Raw genomic sequence first — 12,826 nt, forward strand, 5'->3', positions numbered from 1 at the left:
AATGTAAATCTATGGGAAGGCCAGAAATGCTCTATTGCTATCTAAACATGTCTGTTCTACTGATCTTTTCACATAGGTAAACATGTAAAAGATGAATATTCATTTTTAAGTGGATACTTAAAACATATTTTTCAAATGGGCTTATAGCCTAGGACCTTTACTAATATTAGAACATTTACTAATATTAGCCCAATATTAAGAACATCAGACCGTGTTCCTTGCCGTATTCCACAAAGCATTTGAGTTGACCCATAACAACATTCATGATAACCAACAGAAAGAAGCTTCTTCCTATTCCCCCTCCCCACATGGAATCAGAACCCTGTGAAGAGGTGCTGGTCAGGAGTCTGTTCTGGTTCCATCGCTCATTAGCTATGACGCCTTTGTGCCTCTGTTGTACTGTTCCATGCCATGTTCTTTTCTATAAAATAAGGGTATCTGTCCTGCCTTCCTCAGAAAGCTGTGGTGAAGAAGGGTCAAGTGAGTGTTTTTCAGATTTGCAGATGTCCATCCAGATGTGTGGTTTTGTGTCTAGCCATGTGTACCACTGGGGTTAAAACCAGCTGGTCCTTCATTTCTCAAGGCATGAACCTGTGCCACTGGGGTGCTTTTTTCTCATCCATTCATCCAGAGGGAACATTTTTTAAAAATTTGCATAAGGGTACCACATAAGCTAGGAGGGGACCTTATATGTTATTTTTAATTGACTTTTTAACTAATTATATATACATTCAGAAAAATACACATTATAATAGCAACTGCTTGATAAATAATTATAAACTGAACCCACCAAGTAACCAGCACACAGATAAGAGCTAGAACTTTACTACAACCCCCAAACTCTCCCTGGTAACCACCTCTATTCTTTACCTCTCCAAAATGAACCACTATGCTGACTTCTAACACCATGATTAGTTTCGCTTGGATTTGTATTTTATATAAATGGAATCATAGAATATGTATTATATGTATCTGGTATGTTCAGCCAGTGTGAAGCCTGTTAGATTTAACCATGTTACATGTGGCAGTCATTCATTTTCATTGCTGTGTGGTATTCCATTATACAGATACACTGCTGTGTATTTATCCATTCTTCCCTAAGCATTTTTTTAAATATAAGTGTTATAGATCATCCCTAGGAACTGTGATAGTTTGACCCTTTGTATAAATTTTTCTTACAGAAGGCGTGGGTGGTGCCTGATGTGTATTGTATGATTCTTGTGAATTGCTGTAGTACAAGTTGAGTCTGTAAATTAGAAAACCAAGCATTTCTTATGTGTGTGACTTCTGAGGCTAGATCAAAAAAGGTCTTGCTTTCTTACTCTCAGGAAGACCAGCTGCCATGTTGTATGGACAGTGAGGCAGCACTATGGAGAGGTCCACATGGCGAAAAACTGTGACCGCCTTCCAATACGCAGCAAGGTACTAGGGCTTCTTGCCAATAGCCTTAGTTCTGAATGAACTTTCAGATGACTGTAGCCTTACGTAGATTTCTTGGCTGTATCTCATTAGGGAGAGTATAGGTCTATGAACAAGAATCATCCAACAAAGCTACTCCTGAATTCCTCACCCACAGAAACAGATAGTTTTAAACCACTACCTTTTGGGGTAATTTATGCCAAAGTAATTGGCTAACAAACCTTTTAAATCCTCTCACTGCTGAATGGGCCTCTAGTTTGTCTAAAGAGCTACAATAACAAATCAAGGTGCTCTCTTGCATCTTAAGGCAGCTGAGACTATCAGATTGCATAAGTGGATTCTGGTTTTTTTCTTTGGAATCCTATGAGACAAATGAGATCAGTGCCCTCCTACTTTGCAATCCCTAGTCACTCTTTTCTAGAGCATCTTATTAGCTGCCTTACCTCTATTCTTCTCCCACCTCCATACAGTCACCAGACTTTTCTTGCAATAACACATCTGTAGCTAGCCCAGAGAACCTAAATGTGGGCTCAGAAATGGGCAGTCAGGAGAGAAGCAGCCCTGCACTGAAGCAGAAAGGGCAAAAATGAGAACCTGACCTAATTGTGACTTAGAGAGACCAATCCCAAGATCAGAGGGATAGTGGTCAAAAGAAGGGCCACATAAGTATATGTAATTCGTTTACTATATGTCTAAGCTAAATGTCAAATAACTTTCTCTGTGTGTTGAAGACAAAATCTAGATCTCTTACTGTCACTCCCTGTTTTCATTTTTTCTCTTGAGGATGCATACATACTCCTGCCTCTGCTGGTCATTTCCCTAGAAGATAGATGGGAACTACTTGACTCGATGGGAAAGTCCTCCCCAGATCTAACACCAGAACATGCTTTCATTGTCATTTCCAGTTAGTCCTTTTCCTCTGCACAGCCTCAACACCCCCAGTTCTGGCCACTCAAAATTTCTTGGTCTTCATCCAGAGGGTCCTGTCTCCTCCCCCCAGTAACTTTCACATGCTTTTACCTGTTCTTGGAATGCCTTGGGCCAATTATATTCCTTCTTTAAAGACCCAGGACAGATATGAATCTTAATGGGATCCTTTGGAAACCCTTTCCCCAGGTGATTTGTTCCTTCCTTGTGCTTTTTTTTGGCAACATGCAATTGGCATCCCTTGTAACACTTGCCATGACACATCCTAGACATGTGTTAAAGTGTCTGTCCTTCCCTCTAGGCCAGCACCTCTTAAGCTTTTTTCTGAGCCCAATTATTTGACTGGAATAGATCACAGATCTTTGAGACCCAGTGACTCACATGACGGATCCAGGGGTTTAAAGTATCTTTCCAAATATCAGAATTCCACTGCCGCTGAGAATCACACCACCATTGGATTGGTGTGGACCAATGGATTGTGAACCATTTGAGGGCAAGTATTTTTTTTTTTTTTTTTTTTTTTTGTAATGAAAAGTTTGATCAGAAAGGAAATACCTTTCTTTCTTTTTTTTGTATATTTTTTTATTGGAGTTCGATTTGCCAACATATAGCATAACACCCAATGCTCATCCCGTCAAGTGCCCCCCTCAGTGCCTGTCACCTGGTCACCCCATCCCCCCCCTGCCCACCTCCCTTTCCACCACCCCTTTTTCGTTTCCCAGAGTAAGGAGTCTCTGAGGGCAATTATTGTTCTTGTACCAACCTCCATAATAGGCTCCATTAGTTATTAGGTGAGTGAATTAAGTGTCAAATGGAATTTTGTTATTGATTATTTAGCAGAAATTTTAAATTGATACTCTTCCAGAAAAATGAAATGTCACAAAAAGTATCCTTATAAGCTCTGAAAAAACAGAAACAAAATAAAACCACAAATCAGTATGGCTCGGAAATGTTGGATAATGATGAGTGTCCGGGAACAAGAAGATTTGGAGACAGTTGAAATGAATTGCAGAAGATAGCCTCTGCAAACAGCCTTGTAAAAAGGACAGTTTGGATGTGAATGTGTTTGCAACACCCATCCCTCCACCTCCCACTCCTCAGATCATGAGATGCTGGCAAAGCCCAGCCTACAAATCACTGCTTTAACACAAAGCAAATGCTTCTCTCTGGAGTGAAACAGCTGAAAAGAATTAATTTTCTCTCTGCTTTTAGAGGGAAAAAAAACCCCAATATATATTTTACCTGCTAAAGTACAATTACATACGCTTTCCAGGCCTGTACAGAAGTGCTTTATTGAGGCTGCTGTATATAATACATAATATGGTTAATAATTGTGTAAACAAAGGCACATCAAACCTCCCAGTGGGGGAAAAAAATGAATCTTTTTCTGTTTTAAACTTGCAATTGGAAACAAGTAATTAGAATATATGCAAATGTATGGCCTAAGCAGCCAATCTTACTATATATATGGGTGCATTTCTCTCCTTACAACTTGCCCTTGCAGTGCTGTTGGGAGCCTGACAGACCTTGTGAATGAAGTTCAGGGTCCCTGCCTTAGGATGGTTACTGAGAAGCAGTGAGTATGGGGATCAATGAGAAACAGACTCCATAAATTTAAGGAAAATCTTAAGCAATTCAGAATAGGGAGCATAAGGGCTCTTAGGGGCAAAAAAGCTGTGTTTAGCCAGTGGCCTCTGTGCCACTGTTGGGGGTCCTTCATCCTAAAAAGATTTGAGGTGCATAGTCCAGCCAGAGCCTGATCATCTGATGAACACATCTGGTAATTGTTACTCCTCCATTAAGTTACCCTCACCTTACTCAGAGAATAACTCCAGGTTCCTTACTATCCAGGAATATGTTCATTATGCTGATAATTAAGTGTTGTACATGATCTTGCTTCTAATTGTCCAGCTACCTCTTTTTTCCCTGTTTTTCATCTTAACTATGAAATGTTTCATATATTTTTAAAAGAATGTAATAAATTTGTAAGTTATAAAGAATAATAATAAAATGAACACCTGTGGACCTGCCACCCAGCTTAAGAAATTGCCCATTATCCATATCTTTGAAGCCCCCATGTGGGCCTGACTTTATGTAAATAGTATGTTATATGATTTCTTCTGTGAGAATTTTTGCAGTTTCTTACATAATTACTTGAAAGAATAATCATTCTATCATTTTAGACTTACATCTATCAAACTAAACTATTTTTCACTTGCCAGTTAAAATTAAAGGTGGCATTCCCTCCCACCTTTTATAGAACAGGCAAAGTTCTTTATCAAGTGCTCTTCTTGTCACGGTTACCAAAACATGCTATAGTTAAAAAAAATGTTAGATTGAGTTGATGTTTTCTGGAACATTAAAAAGATAAAAGGTCATTTTACTGTAAGTTAAAATTCCAAACCGCCTTTTGGTTTTACTGACATTAAAAATTTGGCAAGCACACATAAACACATGCACTTCAAAGGAGCTTCATTCTGGGGGCCCCAGCAGTATCACTGATTTCCATTTCATGGCACATGCCGCTATGAGCACTTATGACTAGGCATTCTGTTGGGCTCACGTGATCATAAAAATAACTCTCAGAGAGAGAGCAAATTAGCTATTAGGCTGGTAGTGGGAAAAGAGATACTGATGGATGTTTATCTGATGTTAATAACTTTGTTCTATAAGAGCATCTAGTGTCACGGTTGGAAACATTTCTTTTTAAATTTTTATTTAAGATCCAATTAGTTAGCATACAATATAATATTAGTTTCAGGTGTACAGCATTCCATACAACACCCGGGGAGATGGGGAGAAGCGTATTTTTTTAGTGTCTCAGCAATGCTTTGGAATTGTTACATCTTTACTGTAGCCTTAAAATAGAGGCTGGCATTTTGGTTCTTATTTAAGTATCAGATGGAAAGAAGCAAATTAAGTAGTTATTCTTAAATGCAAGGTAAATAGGCAGATGCGATATTTAAACTTTTCAACAACAGGTTGCATTAATCTATTGAGGTAGTGTTCTGAGATTTATATTTTTCACAATTGTTTTTTTATTTTTTTTTAAGATTTTATTTATTTATTCATGAGAGACACACACACACAGAGAGGCGCAGAGACACAGGCAGAGGGAGAAGCAGGCTCCATGCAGGGAGCCTGACGTGGGACTCAATCCCGGGTCTCCAGGATCTCGGCCTGGGCTTAAGGCAGCACTAAACCGCTGAGCCACCCGGGCTGCCCAATTAGTTGTTTTTTAAAACAAAAAGATGTTGATTACAAATGGTATAATTTGCTTTGTTTGCTTTATAAAAGAACTTTTTTTACCCTTAAATATTACTAATGTACTTTTTAAAAATTAGAAATAGATGTTTATCTGTAATTTTTTTGTCCATTGTAAGAAGTATTAGTTCTAGCTATAATCTAACTATGTAGTATTTTTATTTGGGCCACAAAATTTTCCATTTGATATAAAGAATACAAAGATTTATGGGTTGAATTCTAGTGATTATGTAATTCCTATTACTGTGGTTCTCCTAAAACTCTCAGAAAAACATTTTGACAAATTTTATAGTCAATTTTCATCTGCTCAAAGGGTAATAGAGATCATTTTAGCATGAAATAAATCCTAAAAAAATATTTGTTGAATGAATGAAATCATGTTTCAATAAAAATTTGTTTCACTGAATGCTTTTCTGTTCAGCAGAGAACTTTCATGTTCCAGCCAGTGGCCCCTATTTCCAGTGGTTTCTAATACAATAAAATGATAAAAAAGGGTGCCTGAGTGGCTCAGTCGGTTAAGCATCCGACTCTTGATTTTGGCTCGGGTCATGGGATCGAGCCCCACACTGGTCTGCCAGTGGGGAGTCTGCTTGAGATTCTCTCTCTCCCTCTGTCCCTTCCCCCTGCTCATGCACACACTCTCTCAAATAAATAAATCTACAAATAAATAAACAAAAGATAAAAAAGGAAGAGAACTGAATTACTATTTGACCCACATCCCTCTCTCCCTTTTCAGTCAGCATCCTTTAGTCTTGAACAAATCAGAGCGAGCCTTGGAAAGAGAAAATAGTTATTTTCTTGGCTTAGTATAACTAAGTATAACTGGGATTCTATAACTCCATCCCTTCTGAAACAGTTTAGTGGTGAAAGTTTTTCAAAGAGGTGAACCAACTCAGAGCTACTTCATGGCCACAGTAGAACATACGAGATGTGAATCCTAAGGATTCTGTGTTAGGACAGTAAAGCATCCCTGTATAAACTCCATTCTCGGTTATAAAGAACTTAACCACAGGGGAAAACTACAGAGATAAGAGGTGGCTCTTCTATTTACAATTCCTCATTCTTCCCATTTTAAAAATGAGCTTATCGGGGTGCCCGGGTGGCTCAGATGGTTGAATGTCTGCCTTTGGCTCAGGTTGTGATCTCCAGGCCCTGGGATCGAGTCCCATGTCTGGCTCCCCGCTCAGTGGGGAGTCTGCTTCTTCTCTCCCTTCCTCTCCTCCTGCACATGCTCTCTCTCTCTGTCTGTCTCAAATGAATAAATAACATCTTTTTTTAAAAATGAGCTTATCTTTATTTAGTAAGATGTAACTTAAAGCACTGTGCAAAACGTCCAAGGGTAAGTCATTCCACCTAATTCTAAGGAGCAGCAGCTGACTTGGCAACTGCCCAGCCCAAGATGGTTCTGATTTTAAAGTTCTGTTTTCCTTGCAAGAAAGTCTGGATGTGAAGCCAGGCAGAGGGGATTTAAATGGGTGCAGGAGCCAGTGCAGCTGGGGGTTGTTAACAACAATTGGAGAACAACAATTTTTTTTTTTAAGGGGTGGCTGAGAGCTTCTCTGGTTAGAGAAGAGAATCCACTTGGTAGAGAAAACTTGCTTGCAACCCTAGTAAAGAAATTTTGTAGCTCTAATATTAACTGGTGAAGATGGTGATTTAAATGTCACCAGGAGCCAAAGCCTTGCGTAGGGGCTGAAGGCTATCTTATATAGTGGAAGGACACCAAGACTAAAAAGTAGAACCACTCTTGAGCATTATACTTGTAGGTAAATTTATTTAATGCATTTAATGTATTAAATGCAACTTTCCACAAAGGCTAGCCTCTAAGATTATGTGCAAATCCATTTCGATGTGCCTGTAATACCATTAGCCTGTGATTTTTTTTTTTTTTGAAGATTTTGTTTATTTGAGAGACAGCAAGAGAGAGCAGGAGGAGGAGCACAGGGAGAGAGACAAGCAGACTTAGTACTGAGTGTGGAGCCTGATGTGGGGCTCGATCTTACAACCCTGAGATCACGACCTGAGCCAGGAACAAAATTGTATGCTCAAAGGACTGAGCCATCCAGGGACCTCTAACATGTCTTTCTTGAGGAGCATAGCACAACACATCTTATGTAAGCCATTCTCTGGCACTGGAACAGAGTTGGTATTGATGGCTTTTTTCCACATCACATTTATGTGATATGATGTGTTGTGAAGTCACTTGATAGAGAAACTTACCAAATCTCTATGACTATCTTTCACATGTTTAGGAATCTATTTTAGCATGGCTTTGTGTGTTCTTAAAGTTTTCTGATAGAGATCTTTTAATAGTCTGGTCATTTTCAGTAGCTCCACAGTACCTGGGCTTTGGCTTTCTTTCTTTCTTTTTAAAAAAAAAAAAAATCTATTTATTTTAGAGACAGAGTGAATGGGGAGGAGGGGGAAGAGGAAGAGAGAATCTTGAGTAGACTCCCCACTGAGTGCAGAGCTCAATGCTTGCCTAGATCCCAAGACCTGGGGATCATAACCTGAGCTGAAACCAGAGTTGAATGCTCAATTGACTGAGCCATGCAGGTGCCCATTGGGCTTTGGCTTTCTAAAACACAGGCTTTTCAAATTAGTAGTTGAGGTGTAAACAGTCACCAGCCACTGCCAAAGAAACATACACTTTCACAGGCTCAGACATGTCACTCCAGACCATTCATTTATCCTATATGTTGCTTCAGTTCATGATTCTCTACGTGGGATAATCACACAGGAAAAATCCCAGTATCATGATATAACACCTGCCCAGTTTGCTGTATTATTATTAGGATCATATCTTAATACTCTTAATGTAAATTTCCATTTTAGATGTATGAAACAATTTCAAATTTAATCCCTAAAATCAAGAAATCAATTATAGACTTAGATGTCACTCATGATAAGAAATGCTACTCATTTTTTTTTTTTGCCTTTGTGTAACTATATTTGAGCTAATTTTGTACTATCGTTTGCCAGGTTTTAAGTATAATTTAGGATTTAATTAGACAGTTATAAAAGTTTGTGAGATAAACTGCCCTTGAGACAACAAATGTTTTCTACTCATTTTTAAAAACTCATAGTGGTTTTAGAATTTTTAAATTTGTAATGGGAATAATTTTTTTTGTTTGTTTTAATTGATCTTTAAACACAACGGGCTTTGCCTTAAATAAATGTGTCCAGTGTAAATTTATGTAGGGTCTTAATAAAATTGTGGCCCTTTATAAGATCTGGTATATTTTAGGTAGTCACAAGACATGAAACAATTTGAAAGCATTAGATCATTTCACATCATAATAAAGCATTCTCATGAGGGATAATTAAAAATATATGGTAACATCTCATTACATCAAATTTCAGAAGTTCAGAATGTCATAATCTAAATAGGGAAGAAATTAATTCTTCTTGATAACATAGGTTAAAAGGGTAATTGAGATTCCTAGGGGCATTTTTAAAAAATAGGAAATAAACCAAAATAACACAAAATTCAGAAGTTTCAGGAAAGGATATATGGTGAAAAATAGGTTGTTCTCCATTAAACTCCCTTAACCAACCAGTTCTCTTTATAGTAGCGCAACTACTGTTGCCAGTTCCTAAAATATTTTTCCTGAGAGATACTGTGTATTTATAAATGTATTCATCCATGGTGCCCTTCTACCTTGCCTTTTATGTTAGATAAACTATGTATCTTGTAAATCAGTATTTTTTCAAACGGAAGCATGTTGTATTAATGAGGTCTAACGTCAATTTAGTGAGTCATGTGCAGAATCCTTTAAATACAGTGGATAGAATATAAACAATCCAATAGTATAAACTAATGCATGGTAAGTAAAAGGGTAGGTTTGTTTGTTTGTTTGTTTATTTATTTGAGATTTTATTTATTTATTCATGAGAGACACAGAGAGAGAGGCAGAGACACAGGCAGAGGGAGAAGCAGGCTCCATGCAGGGAGCCTGATGTAGGACTCAGTCCTGGGTCTCCAGGATCACGCCCTGGGCTGAAGGCAGCACTAAACTGCTGAGCCAGCCTGGCTGCCCAAGGGTAGGTTTTATTTTGTGAAATTTCACTTATATAGAAATATGTTTACTAAGTGACAATGTGTGAGACTTTTAAATTTTGTTTGGTTATATTGTGGTTCATGGTCAGAAAGTTTGAAAAATATTCAGTGTAGGTGGTTCCATATCTACCAAGTAGAGCTTCTTCCTTTGTTTTTAATTGTTGCATAGTATTCGACTGTCTAGAGTACCATCGTTATTTATATACTATGGTATATAGTATACTCCCACCAATAGGCAACTTAACTATTTCCAGTTTCTTCCTAATTAAAACTACTTCAATGAATATCTTTGTAAATATGTCATTTCATATATATAAAAGCATATCTGTAATTACCCAGAAGTAGAATTACTAGATCAAAGAGTATGTCATTTTAGTAACTATAGTCTGTTTTCATTATTTACAGATTTCAAATTTACTAATTTTCCTATTTGCTGAAACTTATTTGTAATTTCAAAATTAGGACTCCCAGCACTTTCACAGTCATTTTTAGGCACATGCAGAGTGATGAAAAATTTGAGTCACCTGACATGCACATTCTCAGCTGAGGTGAACAAGGTGATGCTCTGCCTTCATGTCTCAGCTTTCATAACTGTAAAGAAGTGTCCTTTTTGTAGCCTGTTTGATGCCACATTTTTCATATTTTTGTGCTTTTACTGATGGCTTCACTGTTTAAAAAGGCCCCCAAACAACTCAATAACACCATCAAGTCTAATAACATTCATGTTATTGGGATCCCAGAAGGAGAAGAGAAAGAAGAGAGGACAGAAAATTTATTTGAAGAAATAATAGCTGAAAATTTCTGAATCTGGGGAAGGAAGGAGAAATCCAGATCCAGGACATATAGAGATGCCCCCCCCCCCCGCCCCCCAACAAAATCAAGCCAAGGAGGTCCACACCAAGACATACAGTAATTAAGATAGCAAAAAGTAGTGTTAAGTGAGAATTTTAAAAGCAGCAAGAGAAAAGAAAGCAGTTAGAAACAAGGGAAACCTCCATTGAGGCTATCAGCTGATTTTTAACAGAAACTTTGCAGGCCAGAAAGGAGTAACATGATATATTCAAAGGGCTGAAAGGAAACAGTCTGCAGCCAAGAATACTCTTCAGCAAAGCTGTCATTCAGAATAGAAGGAGAGATGGTTTCCCAGACAAACAAAAGTTAAAGGAGTTCGTGAGTATTAAGCCAGCTTAACAAGAAATATTAAAGGGGACTCTTTGAGTTGAAAGGAAAGACCATAAGCAAGAGTAAGAAAAGTACGAAGCATAAAAATGGTAAAAATAAGTATATCTGTAAAAATCAGTCAAGGGACTCACAAAATAAAAGGATGTAAAGTATGAAACCATATACCTAAAATGTGGGAAGGAGAGGAGTAAATAATGAGTTCAAACTTAAGTGCCCATCAACTTAATATAGACTCCAAAATGTAGAAGATGTTATATATAAACCAAAAGGTAACCAAAAAACAAAAACTAGTAATAGGTATGTAAAAACAGAAGACAAAGGAATCCAAGTATATCACTAAAAAACGCCAACTAATTGCAAGAGAAGAGAGCAAGAGAAGAAAGGGACAGAGAAAAGTTACAAAAGCAACTATAGAACAAGTAGCAAAATGGTAATAAATGCATACCTAACAGTAATCATTTTGTATGGACTAAACACTCCAATCAAAAGACATAGGTGATGGAATGGATTAAAATAAAAACAAGATCCATCTATATACTGTCTACAAGAGACCCATTTCAGACCTAAAGGCTCATATAGATTGAAAGTGAATGAATAGAGAAGGACAAAATAGACTTTTTTTTTGTGAAGAAAGCATTGATGAGGGAGAGAGGCAGTGGGAGAGGGAGAGGGAGACTCAATTCCATGACCCCAAGATCATGACCTAAGCTGAAATCAAGAGTCAGACACTTAACCAACTGAGCCACCCAGGTGCCCTTAGGCCAAAATAGACTTTTTAAAAATGATTTTATCTATTTATTCATGAGAGACACACAGAGAAAGGCAGAGACATAGGCAGAGGGAGAAGCAGGCTCCCTGCAAGGAGCCTGATGTGGGACTTGATCCAAGATCCTGGGATCACGCCCTGAGCCAAAGGCAGACACTCAACCGCTGAGCCACCCAGGTGTCCCATACGCCAAAATAGACTTTAAAACAAAACTGTAATAAGAGACAAAGAAAGATACTCTATAATCATTAAGGGGAGAAACCAGCAGGAAGATAGAACAATTATAAATATTTATGCCACCACACGGGAACACCCAAATACCTAAAGCAGTTAAAATAATAAACATAAAGGAACTAATCAGTAATAATATAATACTAATAGAGGACTTTAGCACCCCACTTACTTCAGTGGACATTTGTCCAAACAGAACATCATCCAAACAGAAAATCAATAAGGAAACAGTGGCTTTGAATGACACATTGGACCAGGTGGATTTAACCAATATACTCAGAATACTCCATCCTAAAACAGCAGAGTACACATTCTTTTCAAGTGCACATTCTCCAGAATATATCATATATTAGCCCACAAAACAATTCTCAACATATTCAAAGAGATTGAATTCATTCCATTCATTTCTTCTGCCTAGAATGCTGTGAAACTAGAAATCAACCATAAGAAAAAAAATCTAGAAAGAGAACAAAAACATGGAGGTTAAATAACATGCTAGTAAACAATGAATGGGTCACTCAAGAAATCAAAGAAGAAATAAAAAAATTACATGGAGATATATGAAAATGAAAATACAATAGTCCAAATGTTTGCAATGCAGCAAAAGCTGTTTTAAGAAGGAAGGTTATAGCAATACCGATCTACCTCAAGAAGCAAGAAAAATCTTAAATAAACAACCTAACCTTACACCTAGAGGAGCTAGAAAAAGAAGAACCGATGAAACCCGAAGCCCATAGGAGGAAATAAATAATAAATATTAGAGCAGAAATAAGTGAAATATAAACTAAAAACAACAGCAACAACAATAGAACAGATCAATGAAAGTAGGAGCTGGTTCTTTGAAAAGATCAACAAAATTGATAAATCATTAGCCAGATTAATCAGAAAAGAGGGAGAGGGTGCCAGGGTGGCTTAGTTGGTTGAGCATCTGACTCTTGATCTTAGCTTAGGTCTTGATCTCAGAGTCATGAGTTCAA

General features: G+C 37.6%; 2 protein-coding genes across 8 annotated transcripts in view; one reads left to right on the forward strand and one right to left on the reverse strand.

Moving 5' to 3' along the window:
• NDUFAF5 (NADH:ubiquinone oxidoreductase complex assembly factor 5) overlaps positions 1–12,826 on the reverse strand; it is a 424,603-nt gene that overhangs the window by 388,353 nt on the left and 23,424 nt on the right. The gene's annotated exons all lie outside the window — the stretch shown is intronic.
• TASP1 (taspase 1) overlaps positions 1–12,826 on the forward strand; it is a 315,133-nt gene that overhangs the window by 196,686 nt on the left and 105,621 nt on the right. The gene's annotated exons all lie outside the window — the stretch shown is intronic.

Source organism: Canis lupus, chromosome 24 (genome assembly GCF_003254725.2).
Source record: "Canis lupus dingo isolate Sandy chromosome 24, ASM325472v2, whole genome shotgun sequence".
NCBI lineage: Eukaryota > Metazoa > Chordata > Mammalia > Carnivora > Canidae > Canis > Canis lupus.